General features: G+C 41.2%; 1 protein-coding gene and 1 long non-coding RNA gene across 3 annotated transcripts in view; one reads left to right on the top strand and one right to left on the bottom strand.

Moving 5' to 3' along the window:
* slc24a3 (solute carrier family 24 member 3) overlaps positions 1-20562 on the bottom strand; it is a 102472-nt gene that overhangs the window by 42970 nt on the left and 38940 nt on the right. The window lies entirely within an intron of this gene.
* Positions 9551-11768, top strand: LOC141774368 (uncharacterized). Its single transcript, XR_012595320.1, has 2 exons — positions 9551-10085; positions 11669-11768. It is a non-coding gene; the product is annotated as an uncharacterized LOC141774368 (long non-coding RNA).

Here is a 20562-nt window from a genome sequence, read left to right as displayed (position 1 = left end):
GATTTTGCTGCCCACATATCACAGTAAACGCTGATTTAGTGATTTGCAGGTCAAAAGAACTCTAGAGTTAAAATGTATTATATTCATATATATGAATAGTATATGAATAACGCTCCAAACTTGCGCTAAATTTTGGCGGAGAAAAACTGGCATGGTCATTTTCAAAGGGGTCCCTTGACCTCTGACCTCAAGTTATGTGAATGAAAATGGGTTCTCTCCCCTTTACAGACATGCCCACTTTATGATAATCACATGCAGTTTGGGGCAAGTCATAGTCAAGTCAGCACACTGACACATTGACAGCTGTTGTTGCCATGTCAGTGATTTGAGCATATATTTTATGCTAAATGCAGTACCTGTGAGGGTTTCTGGACAATATTTGTCATTGTTTTGTGTTGTTAATTGATTTCCAATACATACATTTGCATAAAGCAGCATATTTGTCCACTCCACAGGACAAATCTCCCTTTAAGGGACATTTTGAACAGATAAAAAAAAAGTGTGATTAATTAGCGATTAATCACGATTAATTATGGACAATCATGTGCTTAATCATGATTGATTATTTTAATCGATTGACAGTCCTAGTTGATAGTCAATAGTTTAAAGAATCACACGTTATAAAACTTACTTTTCTGATCATGACCACAGCACAGACTATAGCTAACAAGTAAGACAGCATGGAGGTGAGTTGCACGACTACTGTAGCTCAAGGGTGGGCTAGTGTGAACCCAGCGCCCTCCCTCACTGAGAAACCTCTGGTGCTAATTGTGGCCTGAGGCTGCAGACATTTAAAGGGACCGTTTATAGAGGAACAGAGCGGAGGGCAGCTCAACCTGGACGCTTCAGTGTTTTCTTATCTTCTGTCTTTTTAATTCTTTCTCTTGCCTTCTTTCCCTCTTTCCTCGACTGTTTCCTCACCCTTTTCTCTCCAAGTTTTTTTTGACTTATGAATCATATTAACTAATTCATCTAAACAGTCTCACTGTTTTCTGATCTGCTCTTGTTGCTGTTGTTGAAGGTATGATAGAATCCATTCCCCTGTTGCAGTAATTCAAAGTAATATCTACCAAGAAGAAACATAAAACAATTCCTAATACTCGTTTGTGGCCAATCAAAACTTTGACTGTGGGTCACCTGCATCTTCTGTGACCCAAACCAACCGTCTCCTACAAAATTGCATTCCTGTACAACTAAACTGCATTCTCAATTATGTTTCGAGGGAAACACTTTCTTCCGGATTACAGTCACACTTTTAAACAGTTTTAAACACGTGGTTATAGTCGTAAATTGAAACCAAATAACAAAACTACTTGTTTAATAAAAACATCATGGTTTGGCTTAAAATGATGATGAAATTGAAACAAAACACAACAAATGCAAAAATACTTGGTCAGGTTTAGTAAAAAAAAAAAAAAAAATCATGATTAAAATAAGTGAACGTTGACTTTTGGTTTCACACGGATCAGCGACCACCTCGACCTCCTCCCTACGCGAACTTCCGTGGACTATCATCATCATACAAACGTATTTGTGATACGTCAAAAACAAGCATAGTCCACAACAAAATAGGTAATTAAAACGTAATTCACAATGAAGTTTCGTTGAATGGGAATGTCATTTTTAGGAGACAGGGCAGGCCAAACACTATTCAGCAAGTACGGCTAACTAGCCTAAAATATTTACCCTATTCACCTGTATTTGCAAAATGTATGGCATTTCACAATCCATATATTTAAAGGCTGTTTTATCAAAAGAAAGTTTTTCTCAGACTCTGAGCCACAAATCTCCACTTCAGTAGCACCAAACTTTCAAGTTTCATCCTTATCTATAGTCTGAAGGTTTTTACAGAGGGATTTGTTCATAGATCCTTCATAGCCTGATTTATAGAACATTTTATTCCTAAAAATATGGTGGAAATGGATTTTTTCATTGCTATTGACAGTATTTTCTGATTTATGGAGTGATACAAAGATAAAGCCAAAATCCCCTCTGCAAAAACCTTTGACTGTAATATGTCAACAAAATGAAACAAGTATTTTGAACCTGGTTGTATCCAATGTTCAGATTTCTGTTTGAGTCACTCAATTTCAACCCGAGGACCAATAATAGAAAACAGTAGGACGTAACGGGAGACAATGTGGACTGAGGTGTTCTCGTTTACAGTGCAATGCGCCGGTGTAATCGGCTGCTCTGACAGCATGTGACTATGAGCCTGCTGCTTAATTACAAACACACTTGCGGAGGTGGAATGCTTGTAAAGGAAAAAGGTTGCGAGGCAGTCAGTGGAAACAAAGACGAGGAGAAGACAGAGAGAATGAAGATGATCCGTGTTTCATGTTTTTCCTTCTTGCTGCTGAATTAATGTGTTTTGGTCAGTGTTCGTCGGTAAAAATCGACTGCATGCTTTAAGAAAAAGGAACAAGTTGTGTTCATATCTATAGATAGTGTAGAAACCTTTACATACACTTCTTCTGACTGATTCGCTAAATAATTCTGAGCTCATAATTTTAAGGTACAGCATAACGAACCACCCGCTGCTGTTGCTGCTTCTTTCTTTTAAAATCCTTATCTACTGCATGTGCTCTCATTTCAATCATTGTGAAATTATCTTATAAAACTATATTGAATATACATTGTCAATAAATGAGAAGACTAAGGCTGTCAATCGATTAAAAAAAATCATGATCAATTGCATGATTGTCCATATTTATTTGCGATTAATCACAAATGAAGCACACATTTTTTTATCTGTTCAAAAGTACCTTAAAGGGTATCTAAAGTAAAGTATTTAATACTTTTATCAACATGGGAGTGGACAAATATGCTGCTTTATGTAAATGTATGTATATATTTATTATTGGAAATCAATTAACAACATAAAACAATTACAAATATTGTCCAGAAACCCTCACAGGTACTGCATTTAGCATAAAAAATATGCTCAATAAATGGCTGAGATTGACGGTAAGTGCCTGGCAACCACTTGTTGTGAAGTAATACAATGGACCGGGGGAGGGACAATTCAAAATCTAGTGGTCAATACCACCTTCCAAGTTTTCTAATTAGTTTTCTCTTTATCTTGTAACATAGTATCTCATAATAAAGAGAGAAAGATCCCATGATTATGTGTCTTTATAATTACGAGGCATGGAAGCCATAATTAGGTGTTTTTCTTTGAAATATACGGAGGCACACTGCATTTACCAAATGATCCTGATGTTATACACACTGACGGGGTGGAGTGGCATGCATTATTGTCATCTGCTGTGCAGTCCTGTGCCTCTCTCTCGATGCTCTGCACACGAGTTAATACCATGAAATCAACATCACAATCCTCCTCCCGACCAATAGGCAGATTACATGTGCCCCTCTCTTTAGCATGTGCCCTCTTGACATGCAGTACACTATCCTCTTTATACCATTATCGTCTGTAGAGCTCCACAAAGCCCCGGCCGTGTCCTACACGTGCACCAACAACACCGGACGACAACACATATTGTTCATCCACATGTACTGTTCACACGCACACACACATTAACACACATCCCACACATTAGCCCGTGCTTTTATCATATGACATCGGACATAAACAGATGGGCCTGATGTTAATCCCCTCACACACCATATTACTTTAATGTTCCTTTTATTGTTCGGACTAACGTGATCCTGCTTTATATCCAGTAACGTGATCCTGCTTTATATCCAGTCTCTGCTGCAAATCATGACATCACTCTGTAGACCCAGCATGAGTGCGTGCGTGTGTGCGTGCGTGCGTGCGTGCGTGCGTGCGTGCGTGCGTGCGTGCGTATTGCATCACTGTACTCTGGCTGATCTGTTGTATTATAAGTCGGGTTTTTTTTCTCCAACATTTTCTCTTCACTGATGTATTATTTTGAGCTGTCCTCACTACATGAGAACCCTGCAGTCAACAGTTCTGTGTGGGAACTCTGGGCGATAATTCAACATGATCATTTGTTGTCCTTTAATGCAATCATATCGTGATGAAATCTATATATCGAGATATGATACACACTTACGTTGTCTAAATTGATAACAAAAAGCACAAACTAACTCAATTTTCTCATAAAATCTCATAATTTTGCACTAAAGTTCGTAATTTAATGACATAATCCTCAGTACTTTTCATCTCTCAAGTATGTAATTCACATAGGAGTATACAAAAATAGGCTTTACCATGTGGTTACTTAATATAGACTAGGGATGTCACAATACCATAAATTTAATAGTTACAATAATACATTGATAATATGGTAAAAAACAAGACACTTTGAGCTGGTGTTAGGATTATTAAACAGGTCAGAATTCCCTCTCTATTATCTATCTTATATTGTTGTGAAAACATCTCCTTCAAACAACTGGATTTATTTAATTTTCTCGCCAAAAACTACATTTTACAAGATTACATTTGAAGACATCATGATAATGTTAGAATTTACCTTCGCTCAATGATCATATTTACGATATAGAACTCAATACAACCTCCGTTAACGTTAGCTGCCCACCAGCTGCTGACAGCTAACGTTAGCTAACTTTCCTCCTGCCGAATTGAACACGGGTTTGGTGTTCACAATGAAGCATTATCAGGCCAAAAATAGGATGCGTCCCCTGGATGCGTCAATAGTGAGTTTACTGTGTCCTTTTGAGTTTTAGATACCGTTAGTGTCAAGCTTCCCCAGGTACCGCATGATATCGACTTGCTACCAAAGTATTGGTTCTCATGACATCCCTAATATAGACAATTTATTTATTGAACTACCAGAAAACATGCTATATTGTGATATATATCCTTATAGAGATATGAAATGACCTACAGTATATCAGGATAGAACATTTTGGCCATATTGCCAAAGAGGGAGCACAAGATCGAGGTGAACATCAGCAAAAACAAGCCTTATATCTTCCGGTGGTGACGGCTACAGTAAGGGTAAGGTGTTACAAGATTGTCATCAAGTGTAGCAAGTATACAGGTTTGTGTGTTTGTGTGTGTGTGTGTGTGTGTGTGTGTGTGTGTGTAGCTGGTCGGTTATGTCATGATATAATCCTCAATTTCTGGCCTCTAACTGGTGATATCTACACGGCTGCAACGGCAACAGCATCATGATAGAAGCTTACTGATTTAGAGCATGAAAACCATCTGAGCGTAGACAGAAAATAAACCAAGTTACAGAGGAGAGGAAGAGGAAGAGAAGAGGAAGAGGAGAGGAGAGGAGAGGAGAGGACAGGTGAGGAGAGAGAAGAAGACGTGAGGAGAGAAAGAGGCAGAGGAGAGGAGAGGAAAAGAAGAGGAAAGGAGGGAGAAGAGAGGAGAAAAAGGGAGAGTAGAGCAGAGGAAAGGAGGGAGAGGAGAGGAAAGGAGAGGAGAGGAAAGGAGAGAGCAGAAGAGGAGAGGAGACGAGACGATACGAGGAGACGAGGAGAGGAGAGGAGAGGAGAGGAGAGGAGAGGAGAGGAGAGGAGAGGAGAGGAGAGGAGAGGAGAGGAGAGGAGAGGAGAGGAGAGGAGAGGAGAGGAGAGGAGAGGAGACGTGAGGAGAGAAAGAGGAAGAGGAGAGGAGAGGAAAAGAAGAGGAAAGGAGGGAGTAGAGAGGAGAAAAAGGGAGAGTAGAGCAGAGGAAAGGAGGGAGAGGAGAGGAGAGGAGAGGAGAGGAGAGGAGGAGAGGAGAGGAGAGGAGAGGAGAGGAGAGGAGAGGAGAGGAGAGGAGAGGAGAGGAGAGGAGAGGAGAGGAGAGGAGAGGAGAGGAGAGGAGAGGAGAGGAGAGGAGAGGAGAGGAGAGAAAGAGGAAGAGGAGAGGAGAGGAAAAGAAGAGGAAAGGAGGGAGTAGAGAGGAGAAAAGGGAGAGTAGAGCAGAGGAAAGGAGGGAGAGGAGAGGAGAGGAGAGGAGAGGAGAGGAGAGGAGAGGAGAGGAGAGGAGAGGAGAGGAGAGGAGAGGAGAGGAGAGAAGACGTGAGGAGAGAAAGAGGAAGAGGAGAGGAGAGGAGAGAAGACGTGAGGAGAGAAAGAGGAAGAGGAGAGGAGAGGAAAAGAAGAGGAAAGGAGGGAGTAGAGGAGAAAAAGGGAGAGTAGAGCAGAGGAAAGGAGGGAGAGGAGAGGAGAGGAGAGGAGAGGAGAGGAGAGGAGAGGAGAGGAGAGGAGAGGAGGGGAGAGGAGAGGAGAGGAGAGGACAGGAGAGGGGAGACAAGGGGAGAGGAGAGGAACAGAAGAGGAGAGGAGAGTAGAGAAGAGTCAAACCAATAAAGTTTCCTCATTCAAACACTGAGCTATCACACATGTGTACAGCACGCTGCACATAGCGATTTTGCCTGCAGGAGGAAATGAGATCAGAAGCAAATCTCCATGACAAAAATCCTCTCTCTTCTTCTCTGTAAGTCCAGCGTCCGTGTCCCCGTCTCTCTCCTCCTGAACCCTCTGACTCGGGTCTGTCGGCTCCGGCTCTTTCCTTTCCACCGGGAGAGTTTTGAAATGTAAACATCCCCCGTGGTGCCGAGGAATTCGGAGCGGCACGCCGAAGCACGACAGACAGCCAAGTAGTGCTGCAAGGCCTCTGGTATGCCAACAGCTGGCAGCGTGCACCGTTAACTGGCTATCAGCTGAGATGCAGCGAGACAGAGAGAGAGAGAGACGGAGAGAGGTGCATCCAGGTATGAAACGGACATACACGGGGAGAGAGAGAGGTAGAAAAAGCTGCAGTATTGAAATATGCATTGGACATGGTGTGTGTTCTCCTCTAGCTACTTCTTCCTTTTTGCAAAACACACCACTGCATGAACGTAGACACACAAAATCCACTAACAGGTCACACAGTTCACTGGTTGCCATGGCAGCAGGGGGAGGAGGGTCTATTCCCACCAGCGAAAAATTTGCAGATTTGCCTGAGCTGCAGAACGGTCCTAAACAGTGTACCTCCACTACACACACACACACACACAGCTATATCCACTGTTATAGTGACTTCAGCCAGGTTATAGTGCCATGTTACTGCTCTCGTCTGAGAGTTTGTTTGCGCTGGCTGCAGATCTGTGCATGCTGTGAGGGCATCTGGTACGTCTGTAATACATTCCTGTTGTTAAAGGGGAATTTCACTCTGTTTCTGCTATAAATAATTTGGTTTAATTACAGCGGTGTGTGTCCCCGTTTCAACTCATTCCGGCTAATTGGACCTCCTCTTAGTTTGAAGTCGGGCGATGCTTTGGAGAGTATTTGCCGAAGGTCAATACTGTAAATTCTAAAATAAAAGATGGCATTCAAATAATATTCACACTTCAAATATTATCCCCGAGATGTGGCACGCATTGCACGGCTCTGTTAAATACTCTGACCGTTCTGTGGTCTATTATTTCTTTATAGTAGAACGTTGCTATGTATAACAGACCGTTGCTACAGACCGTAATTCTCCTTTAATTACAGTATTTTTATGTGTGAAAGGTGATAATGTTTTAATTATAAGATCATTTATATGCCATCGGCATCGCCTACAAGCTGTATGTTGTCTTTCTCAATGAAAAAACCTGCATTGAAAACAGAGTGAAAACATAACAAAAAGGTCAAAGGTCATCCTGCAGAGGACTGTGTGTCTATCGTCACTAATAACAGATCAAAGTCACAGGGGACGTTCAGCTCCTCAGTAATTTCCTCAGAGGATTATACAACATCAAGAAAAATCTACAACACTCAATAGTTTTTGCATGTGCAGGTTTGGTGTTGAGGAAAGGCCCAGGGGGTGAAGTCAATCGAGGAGGAAAAAGAACATCCCGCAGGGCTCCATACGAAGACATTTATCTTTTTCACCCAGTGAGATGTCTGCTTAAAACACAGCTACAGTCAATTAACATTGATTTTTGTCTAGGGAGGACTACTGGGGTGCGTTAGTGTGTACATGCACTTAATGTGTGGAGCTGTTGTGTGCATGGAGGGTGATTTATTGGCTTTGTTAATACAAGATCACAAACCGAATCCCCAGTTGGGTTTGACATCATTGCGGTCAGCGAGACTTTCCACTTCTGTAACCTCGAAGGATTTTTCTAAAAGTAGCGTCCAATCAGCCTCCGGACATTCATCACTACTGTCACTCATCTGTCAGACTGGCTGCTCACACTGACCACCAGCCATTGATGATAATTAATGGTGACATGGCAATAAATGTCACACAATATGAAATCAACTCATGAGAAAATAAAAATAAAAAAAATCAACAATGACAAACCTGGTTATTTATTTAATCATAAACATATCAAGTTTCTGATCATCTGCATGCCGGTTTGAATTGATCCGAGTTTATTGAGTTAAGTAAACAGTTGATGCTGAACACAGTTTGGTTTCTGGATGTCTGAATTGTATTTATCACTCTGCTGGATTTAGCTTCTCCATCTGATCAACAGAAAACAAGAATGATAAAACAATTAATGCTCTGCATCTCCAGTCAGACTTCCTCTTTATTTCAATGTGCTTTGTTTATTTTAGTGTGCTGAAATAAACAAAGCACACTGAAACAAAGGGAACATGTTCACATCATTATGTATTTTACTATCATATTTTTGGTTTTACTGACACATTTAATAAGTCCCAAGTCAAGACCAAAAAGTCCCAAGTCAAGTCCAAGTTCAAGACCAACAAGTCAAAAATCAAGACTAACAAGTCTCAAGTCAAGTCCGAAGTTAACACCTACAAAATCAAAGTCAAGACCGAAACGTCCCAAGTCAAGTCCCAATTCAAGACCAACAAGTCCCAATTCAAGCGCAACAAGTCTCAAGTCAAGTCCAAAGTTAAGACCAACAAAATCCAAGTTAAGACCAAAAAGTTCCAAGTCAAGTCCCAATTCAAGACCAACGATTCAAAAGTCAAGTCCCAATTCAAGACCAACGATTCAATAGTCAAGTGCTAAGTCAAGACCAACAAGTCCCAAGTCAAGACCAACAAATTCCAAGTCAAGTCCTAATTCAAGACCCACAAGACCCAAGACGAGACCAACAAGGCCCTAGTTAAGTCCCAATTCAAGTCCAACAAGTCAAAAGTCAAGTCCCAAGTCCAACAAGTCAAAAGTCAAGTCCCAATTCAAGACCAATAATTCACAAGTCAAGTTCGAAGTCAAGACCAACAAGTCCTAAGTCAAGTCCCAAGTCAAAACCAAGAAGTGTCAAGTCAAGTCCCAAGTCAAGATCAACAAGTCCCAAGTCGAGACCAACAAGTCCTAAGTCAAGACCAACAAGTCCTAAGTCAAGACCAACAAGTCTCAAGTCAAGTCCCAAGTCAAGACTAACAAATTCAAAGTCAAGTCCCAATCCAAGACCCACAAGTCCCAAGGCAAGACTGACAAGTCCCAAGTAAAGTTACCAAGTCAAGACCAACAAGACCCAAGTTAAGTCCCAATACAAGTCCCAATTAAAAACCAGCAAGTCCCAAGTCAAAACTAACAGGTCTCAAGTGAAGTCTCAATGAAGTCCCAAGTCATATCCCAATTCAAGAACAACAATATACAGATGTACAGTTGTACAAATACACTACTAATTTACACAAACTATTTAAAAATGTGTATTTATTACTTTCAAACAGACCTCATATCTTTTTAGAGCAAAATGATCAGATGTACCTTAGCAAGTTATTCCAGTGACTAGGCTTTGGGTTTAATAGCCTTTTTATCAAATCTCACTCCAGTTTTGAATCAAATTGATTTAGATTCAGCTTTCAACATTTTCAACAAAAAAATACCCAAAACTCAAAGATCCAATTACGATCTGTACTTTTTTATCAGTTGAGATGACATGAACATGATTTTGTTAGGTCTAAAATCATCAGGTAGATGATGTGACTCGAGTGCAAGTCATGTGAATAGAATCCTTTGGTATCTGTATTCTTGCAGCATTTTCAAAACCGTCTCATCATTTTGTGCTTTTGTATGACTTTCCATTTGTACCCAATGAATTCTAGATACAGTAGAAGTATTAAATTGATTCCTCGCCTCTGCTGTTATTTCACAACCACGGAAAAGGACTGTGCTGACGTGACTGTCACTGAAAACTGCAGGCACCGTGAGGTGGAAGAGCGACAAGGTCCGATGGAATTAGAGGGTAAGCGTGTACCGTACAGACTGACGCAAACACACAAATTCCCAGCCGCACGTAAATGGTCACTTAATGTTTCCCTGACACTTTCACACCTCTTTGTGCTGTACGGCCTGGCTCAGCGAAAGGTGAAGCAGAGAGTGATGCTCCAAACCGGGTTCTGTGATAATCCAGGCGGGCAGACTGCAGTAAAACACACACACACACACGCACACACACACACACCTCCCAGACGCTGATGAAATCCGACACCTCATGTGTAGCTGGCCTCGCCATTACGCTGCTGAGTAATATGACATTTAAGCTTTAATCTCCATATGTGTCTGTGGTTGGGTTCGTGTGTGTGTGTGTGTGTGTGCCCATGCGGAGGAAAAGTAAGTGCAGTGGCAGACTATGCATAATATTACACCATTATGCAGAGTGATGCTTCACTTCCTACCGCATCCAGGAGAAGAGACGCAGCAGTAGGTGGCAGATTCAAGCACACACACACACACACACACATTCATGACAGTCTGCCCAACAAGGATGAAGCAACAATGTGCCACCATTGTTCAAAATGATATCGATATTTGCCAAGGATAAATGTAAGATTCGTTGCGCAGTTCTGAGCATCAGTGCTTTGACAACCCAGAAGGCAAAATGTGTTTTTCTTTTACTACTACCTGTTCAACAAAATATATCCTTGGAGGATCACAAAGCCTGACGATGGATATGAGAGTGGCGACTGGCTTGACCGCACGTTACCGCAATACGATAACGTTACCTCTCCATGTACAGAGTTAGCATGCAGCTTTAGCCGTGATGTCTAGCTCTGCTTTTGAAGTGTTTCCATACTTTACTGTAAGTGTAGTGTTTACCACGTTGGATTAAATAAGGGAGGATGTAGGTCGTATACATGCTGACTCTCCGCCGTTTTCTACTTTTTCGTTTCGGCTCGCTGCGGCCGGCTTGTTCTGTTTTGTTCTTTTAAAGGGATATGACGTCACGTTAATCAGACTACAACAATAAAAGCGGCAACCTTATTCTACTGTATTTTAAAAATATAAAAATATTTTGATAGAAAATATGAAACCATTTCAATCAACTCCATCAAATAAAATTACCAAATACTATTTTGTGTTTCAAATGCGTATTTTAAATACATTTATAAGAAATACCGCATATCCCTGAGCACCACAGTGCTTTATACTCCAGTATGTGTCTGATCCACGGCAAGCCTTGTTGCTCTATCAGGAAACTAGAAACTATTGTTGTTTTATTTGCTAACGCTAAATGAAGAAAACTAGCGAGCCGTGCTGAACGGTTACTAATGAACCCAAACTATGTGATAATTTGTGAGGAAAAATCCGAACAAAGACGGCAAACTTTATCATTCTTTTCAACCTTGACAAAGGCAGCGCAGAGCAGATCCACTCCACTCCAATCTAATGCGAGTAGTTCACATTTCCATGTTGTTTATTCATTACGCCCCCGGTGTGTAAAGGCCTTAAGGTTGCTTGCTGACCTGTGAATTGATTGACTTGATTGTATACCACAAAATTCGCCAATTTTGCTCTCCTTGATAATGTTCTCCTTTCCTGTCTCAGACTTTGGATTATTTCGTGCTGGTGGGATTCCTTAACAGGAAATGATGCGATATGAAGTGACAGAGATCGCCCCCGCCCCCCGCCATTCCTCCACCCCCAACACATACACACATACATACATACACACACATCCTCCCAGCTGGCCCGCAGTCTCTGACATGCCTAGTGAGCTTTCTTGGAGTGACAGATGGCTTGGTAAACACACTCATATAATCACACACACACACATACACACACACGTGCATGGAGGTACAAATACAAACACACTCGCATGGGGCCGAACGCATGTAATCGTCCCCACATCAGCACACGAGCTTCCCTACATGGAGCTGGCTTCATGCCCCCTCCCTCTCCAGCCTTCGCCCACAGTCTGTGTTCAGGGCTGGATCCCCAGGGCTCCACACACATGGGGATGCCTGACCTGCCTGCCTTTCACAACCTGTTTGTTCTCCTGCCCTGCCAAGCACCACAGGCCACAGCTAGCCTGCACCAGGGATGGGCTATAAAGTCTAAATTAATCTGTCTTTCTTCAGGAATGCAGCTGTAGTTGCGGATACATAAGTTTGCCTTTAATTAAAAATCTAATCGGCTCCATGTAGCACTGTCCACCTCTGATATGTTGGATATGTTGCAGTATGATATTAAGAAATTTATCAATTAAACACCGGCTGTCAAAAGTAAACAACTGAACAGAGTTTTTAATTTGGTGATAATCTATCCAAAATGTAGCTAGCTAACAACTAAATTTGTGGTTTACTGTATAATTTGACTATTAGGAATGCAGTAGGGTATTCATAATAAATTTAATAACCCCCTGATGTTTTAGCAAGTCACAGCCATGCTAACGGTACAACATCAGTATCCTAACATCCTCACAATGACGTGTCCTGAATCTTTTCCATAGACTGTATATAAGAAGTGGACGTAGTCACTGTGATGTCACCCATTGGTTTGTGGACTGTCGTTTTGAAGCCTCTAGTTCGACATTTTGGCCGAGAGGGTGGCGCTAAGTACAATCCAACGCTGAATTAGACATTTGTAGGGGACCAAAATTAGGGATGCACCGATACCGGATCGGATATCGGGCCAATACTGACTCGGTGACAAGGGGGCCTATTTATTCAATTCAATTTTATGTTTATATACTATACATATTATATACTGTAATTTGAATTCCTGTTTAAGTATTTTGATAATTAATAACAATTCACTAAATTTATATCTATGTATTAATTGTTCCCATTTTGTTTTAAAAGGTAAGAAAGCAATGTTTAAGTCAAGCCTGCTGTTGCCTTACACATAGAAGAATGATCCCAGTTACTTCCACACAGTGAGGCTTACAGCTTATTAATTAAACACTGGTATCAGATCAGTACTCGGTATCAGCCGATAGCCAAAGCCCAGGTCTTGTTATCGGTATCTGGACTGAAAAAGGCGGATCGGTGCATCCCTAACCAAAAATTCACAACTCTCCGACCGGACAACACTGTCTATTTTACCTTAAATGGGGACATAATTTACCAAATGAACATCATGCTGTATTGAAGAAGACTTGAAACGATTGAGACCATAAACTCATGTTTACAATGTTTACTGAGGTAATACATCAAGTGAGAAGTAGGCTCATTTTCTCATAGACTTCTATACAATCAGACTTCTTTTTTTATAACCAGAGGAGTCGCCCCCTGCTGGCTGTTAGAAAGAATGCAGGTTTAAGGCACTTTTCAGACCTTAGCTTCACTTTACAGACCCAGAGGATGCCCACTGATCTCTCATTCATTTATTCATTCACTACTCCCTATATAACAGGCACTCATTAGTTCACTCTACAGTGAGCAGTAAATAGAGATTTAAACTCTCAATCAAGTTTCCTTCCCTGCAACTGAAGGGCTTTGAATGTTTTAAGAAATCTAGTTTTAGCTGCCTCCAATCTGCCAAAACTGTCTCCGAATAGACTCTCGCTCTGCCTTTAAGGTTCATTTTGCCTCAGTGTGCAGTAATGGAAAAAGGGAAAACAGTCCCATTAAGTAGATAATTAGCTGCATGTTAGGAAAACCTGCAGTACACATGCTGTTTATCGTGCTGCGCTGCGAATCAAGGCAGCGGTTTTTCTCATGTGTTCTTAAAAGAATTTACAAAGCATTTGACTTTTGAGAGAAACTGCAGCAGGATGCACAGCACTGACAGTACCGGTGGGAAATAAGGCAACAAACAACATGCTATAGCTATTCTTAGAGCGTTGACAGTAATGGGGCCAAAAATGTGAAGTCTGCGGGTGGTGCCATGGGGTCATTACAATCAAAAGGTTTAGACCCTTGGGAGCATTGAGGGAGTACTTTGTATTCCTGCGTACGATGGCAGTCCTATTGTAGTGCATTATCAACATGTTTTGTATATTGTATGCCTAAATTAAATGTGGATATGCACCCTAAAAAATTTTTTGGAGGTAGTGTGATGCTGCTGCAGTAGATTTAATGAAATCCCTCAGGTTGACTCCTTAGCCTTAGAGGAATGTATGGGGAAACCTCACAATAGAAAGGGTTCATCCTCAGGAGAGCATGAATATGTTTCAGCAACTTTCATGGCAATGTGGTCATCAGATATTTATATTTGGTAGGTAATAGTGAAAGTTGGAGGTGCTGCAGAAAAGGTCAGACAACAGGATAACTGATCAGGATTTTGTTCCCACCAATTAAAAAACTCATAACAATACTGGTGATACCGATTAAACAGGACATTTTACAAGAAAAGTTGACGCTCATTATATGTATCACACTTACTTAAAGCTGAAGTAGGTGAGATTGGAACAAATATGATTAAAAAAAGTTATTTTTATAGAACGGTCGCTATATCGTGACAGTAGTACATGAAACAGGTAACCTGGAAAAAATCATGTGCCTCTGTGTCCTCCGGTGCTCCCAACTGCAACTGCAAGATTTCACAGACCAGAGGACACCAAGCAGTAAGAGCTGATCTGAGGTCCGCTGTTCAGCTGCTGTCTATGAGAGCCGGCTGTCAATCACTCGCGAACTCCGACCAAACGGTCAAACTAGGCAGCACTGATCAAATATGAATCAATATTATGTTACGTTAATGCCTATTTCTTGCCTCAAATGTTTTCAGAATCATCTTGTAGTGCACGGTTGAGCTGTAAAATGAGAAAGCCAATAGGAATGCTCTCTCAATGGAATGACCTGTCATCGGTCAAGGTCTCCTTTTTTAAAGCCTGAAAACAGAGCCATGAGGAGGTGCAGAAGTCTAGTTTTCTCTCAGAAGACTTGAATTACAATATGGTGAAAGGTTATTATGGAATTTTTGCCCAATGATGCCAAAAACTGACTGCTGCCACTTTAATCTGACAAACACTAAACAAAAATTCAAATGTGAAGAAAACATTTTAGTCAAAAGACCAACACTAAAAGTAAAACTGTGTCTCTCTCGAGAGAGCTGAACTGCCGAGACGCTCCATGATATCAATGATTCAGCTTGTTTTTCAATTCTTACTCCAATTAATTAAGAGAGCAGAGTGGAGAAAAACAGAGAGCGAAAGAGCATTACCCTTTAAATGATGTCCCATTTGTGCGACTGGAGTATAATCAGACTGTAACTAATTATTTCTTATGGTTAATTAAGACTTGATAGACAGAAAAGTGTAACTGATATCAAGAGTCTGCTGGACCACGATCACTACAGACATCCAAATCTATCTGTGCTGCTGTTTATGATGGAGCAAGATTGAATTAGATGAGAATAGATGTGAGTCACGGAGAAAAATGATAGACAGAGGTCATTGCTACCAGGGCACACACTCACACACACACACACAGACAAATAAATACACACATTGTAATGAGGCAGAGGTTGTAGTTTGCGGTGCATGAGCAGAGAGGAGAGAGCCGGCATTTGTAAACACGATTATCTCTAATCCAACACGCTCCACTGTTATAATGCGTAATCATAGCTGAGTGTGTGTGCGTGTTGGTATTTGACCTTAGAAGGACGGAAAATGACAAAAAAAAAAGTTGCAGCCATGCCAGACACAAACTGGGGAAAAAAACACATGTATGCACAGTTGTTTGCGCATTTTGTAGACAGTTGTTCACACACATACATGTGTGTCTATGTTTGTGTGTTTGCACAGTATAGACCCCATTTGTGTCGACGTCATGATGACGTCACGGTGTTAGCTGGAGGCCAAACAAAGGAAAGACTGGAGACGAATACTAGCAGTGGGCTTAAGTTACACATTGAAAATGTCATCTTGCTGTGTTGTTGGGTGCCAGAATTCAGATATCACATACATCTGAGATAACAAACTGTGATTTGAGGCTGTAGTGAGCTACAATAGAAAGGGGAGAGAAAGGGTTGCTAATAGTTTAGCCCAGGGGTGTCCAAACTACGGCCCGCGGGCCAACTGCGGCCCCAATATGGCCCACACATGAAACTTGCAACTGTGAAAACAGTCAACATAATTCGAGCACGAGGGCTCCACCACAGAGAATATCAAGCTTTCCTATCTGATGTTGATGCTGAATACAGCGACCTACTCTATCATTCTGATGTGCGCTGGCTCAGTCGCGGCTCCGTGCTGCAGCGGTTTTATTCCCTGAGATCAGAAATTGACCAGTTTTTGAAAGAGAATGACCGACCTCTTCATGAACTGAGTGACCCTCTATGGCTGGCTGACCTGGCATTTCTAGTTGACTTTACTGATCATCTCAACACACTGAACAAGAGTCTGCAAGGCAAAGACCAGCTTGTGCCATGAAAGCATTCCGTGCGAAGCTTCGTCTCTTTGAGACACAACTACGCAACTTCAATGCTGCGCACTTCCCCACGCTGTCCGAAATCAAAATTGCTTTTCCAGAGGTCGACCTTTCTGCTAAAAAGGGGAAATATGTGTCTGTCATCACATCTCTCATGACAGAATTCAGTCAGCGCTTCCAAGATTTTTCTGCCATTGAGAAAGAAATCAAGCTGTTCTCGACTCCCTTCCTGATGGATGCAGAAGAAGTGGAAGAGAGTCTGCAATTAGAACTTATCGAAATGCAGTGTGATGATTCTCTGAAGAATCAGCATCAGCTTCTCTCCCTACCCGACTTCTACCGGAGCTTGGAAGAGGCCAAGTTTCCTCTGATGCGATGCCACGCAAAACGAATGATGAGTCTGTTCGGTTCGGCTTGACCGCACGTTACTGCAATACGATAATGTTTCCTATTCATGAGAGAGTTAGCATGCAGCTTTAGCCGTGATGTCTAGCTCTACTTTTCCTGCAATGTGTGAAACCACAAAGTGTTTCCATACTTTACTGTATGTGTAGTGACTACTTTGGATTTAACATGTGAGAGTGCAGGACGTATCCACAAATCTCCGCTGTTTTCTACTTTTTCGTTGCGGCCAGCTGCGGTTTGTTTTGGTTGAAGGATATGACGTCACGTTACTCACACTACAACAATAAAAAGTGTCACTTCCTTCTACATCCACATAGACTCAAATGAAGCAAATATATCGATTCTGGCATTGAAAAAATTGATTTCGAAATCGTTAAAAAAATAATCGCGATACATATGTGAATCGGCATCCTCATGTTTATTAACAGAAAAGGGGTCTATATGTATTTCCTCCTGTCTGTGTACATGTGCTCCTCTGTGTGTATTGAGTATGACTGTCTGTATACTGTGTGTGATGAGATGAGAGGAGGAAGTAAGTGCCATTGATCCGAACAATTACAGACAAACAGAGTGCCGGAGAGACAGTCGCTGGCGTAGGAATGCAGAGAAGCATCTCCTCTGACAGATAAGAGGAGACTTTTCTCAGTTCTGCGTCTGCCGCTGAGCACCGAGAGCAAGAGTTTAACCCCACACTGTTTCTCTAATGTGTTCGGTAAAGCTGTCAGTGTTACTCTTCACCTGCGCAGGTAATCAAACCCAGTTTAATTAAAAGAAAAAATATCTAAGCTGCTACATATTCATTTGGAGTGGTGACATTTTCTAATCTGCAGGTCTTCCATTTTGTTTTTGTTTTGTTTAGCGCTCGGTGCTGCTGGTGTTTTTGTGCTGTGCTTCACCTGTCAATCAAATACTGCAAGCACCTCTTTCATAGTTGTCTGTTGTTAGGTTGTTTGATGCTGCTTTCTTTTTTTTCCGGATTAACCGAGATGGGTGTTATTGCTAAAACAAGGATTTTTAGAATTAATTAAACATCAAGCTCATTTATTTTTACTCAAAAATACCAAACATTCACCGATTCCAGCGTCTCAAATGTGAGGATTTGCTCATTTTCTCTGTTTAAGTGCATGCATATCCATTCAGTATTCATCTCTTTGCATTTGTATAGTTTACTACTCACAGAACACTTGACTTGTATATAGACTTTTTATTTTAATTCTTATTTTATTGTTGGTCATTGGTGCTTTTTAGATATATTTATATTAGGGCTGTCAAAGTTAACGAGATAATAACACATTAACGCAAATTAGTTTTAATGCCACTAATTTCTTTAACATAACTTTTTAATAGATATAATTTTTAGGTGGTAGCGGGCTCAGTTTTAAAGCTAGAGTGAAGATACGGGTATCAATTAAAACTAAAAAAACGTAAGGAATCCACTGGTACCAACCATGTCATACTAGCTTGTCGCAAAGGAGGTGAAACAACGCTCCAAACTTTGGCGAGGAAAAACTGTCATCGCTATTTTCAAAAGGGGTCCCTTGACCTCTGACCTCAAGATATATGAATGAAAATGGGTTCTATGGGTACCCACGAGTCTCCCCTTTACAGACATGCCTACTTTATGATAATCACATGCAGTTTGGGGCAAGTCATAGTCAAGTCAGCACACTGACACACTGACAGCTGTTGTTGGGCTTGAGTTTGCCATGTTATGATTTGAGTATATTTTCTATTCTTAATGCCGTACCTGTGAGGGTTTCTGGACAATATTTGTCATTGTTTTGTGTTGTTAATTGATTTCTAATAATAAATATATACATTCATTTGCATAAAGCAAGCATATTTGCCCACTCCCATGTTGATAAGAGTATTGAGGTATGAATTTGCGATTCATCGCGATTAACTATAGAATCAAGCGATTAATCATGATTAAATATTTTAATTGATTGACAGCCCAACTGTTGACTGATTAAGACTATGATATGCAGTCGAAAGCTTCGGAAAAAGCTTGTAATTAGTAATTATTTTGTCAAACTGTTCCCAAGCTCAAGAGTGAACTTTCAGACTTTCAGTTTGCTCATTTTTATAGTTGACACCACAACACAAAATGCAGTAAGCCAGCATTTGTCAAGGTTCAGACATTGTAAAAATCCTGACATGTTTCTGTATAAGCTTCTCGTAAAAGCTGGAAACTTAAATTAGACAAAACTTCCCCAATATGGGTAGAAAAGGTTCTCAAATAATTATGAATTTTGAAGACTTTCACACGTCATTATCTTTGCAACAGTAGAGGTTAAAGAAACTAAATCATGAAATAATAATAAAAAATACACAAGAATAAACACATGTTTAATCTAACAATGCCACAATATATTTTATATCTCATGATGATTAACCAGTGACATATTCTTTGCAGCTCATGCGCACGTATCTCCCAGAAACAACCTCCTTTCTATAAAGCTGCATCCAGCTCAGTACAGTCCAATTGATTTGCTCACTTGATGGAGCCTCGCAGACCCCAGCTGGCCTGAGCCGACAGCAGAAGGAGCAACGTTATTTTGGGGAATTTGCCGTCACGTGTCCGAGCCATTGTTGCGTATTTGCAGAGGGGCTGACAAGCGAACGCCACTAAAAATAGGACCTCGGCTTTTCTCTCCCCGAACTGTTGCTGTGAAAGCGCAACAATAACTGATTTTTATTTTCCCAATAGGAGGCACCCGGAGCCCATTCCAGCAAATATCCTACTCCCTTATTCCCCCTACAGTACACTCCTTATCTCTCTTACAAAGGAAAAGACAAAACCGTCAGTCTCACCTTATTAAATCCTCCACTTTAGGCGTTTTGCTTTGGCAGGAGGGTGAAATTAATTCACTTGTTTGTCCGGTAATTCAACCAGACACATGCGACATCATTCAACGGGGGCTAATCTTCTTTACTTCTAGACGTTGTCATTTGGTTTTGAGGCTAATCTTGCAGGAAGTTAAACAAATAAAACAAATCCAATTAGCCACTCCGTCTGAAATGTTCACTTGTTTTGAGAACAATGAGGCTTAGATTCTCCACATGAGATCAAATATTTGTTTAGATGGATGCGTGCATGCACATCGTTAACACGTCGGCGGCATGCACAACGATGCACGTGTGCGTACATGCCGTGTTTCCGTGCATGTGCGTGCAGGATCTTTTCTTATGCACGACAAGAATGCTCTATGACTTGAAACTGAACTGATGATTGTACGTGTAAAAAAAAAAAAAAAACGACACTACAATGAGCGAGAGACAGACAGAAAAATACAAAGAAAAAGGAGACAGCGAGCGCTCCGGGGAGATGAGAGAGCTGAACGGATGATAACGGAGAGACGGAGAGAGAGAGAGAGAGTGAGGCATAAGGAGCACGTTGTGAAGGCCCCTTTTAGTGCAGGAAAGCAGGAATAATCCCTATTAAGATAATTAGTGTTTCAGGAGACAAAGCATAATTAAACAGAAACAGGCTATAAACTATGTGCTGTCTAAATATAACTCGTCCGTACAAATCCAGTCCGACTGCAGAATCCGACGTCTCTGCACCCCGAACTGCAGGCAGGGGGAGCGTGTGTGCATGCATGTGTGCACGTGTGTGTGTGTGCGCGCATGCAGGCATTAGATGGGGGCGGTGTGTTTACAATGAGATCAAGAGAATGCTTGGCAGGACGTCAGCCTTGTAAAGCCCCAGGATTCCACATG

This window comes from Sebastes fasciatus, chromosome 9 (genome assembly GCF_043250625.1).
Source record: "Sebastes fasciatus isolate fSebFas1 chromosome 9, fSebFas1.pri, whole genome shotgun sequence".
Classification (NCBI taxonomy): Eukaryota; Metazoa; Chordata; class Actinopteri; order Perciformes; family Sebastidae; genus Sebastes; species Sebastes fasciatus.
The sequence above is the reverse complement of the archived record's forward strand: the minus strand, read 5'-3'. Positions and strand labels throughout refer to the sequence as shown.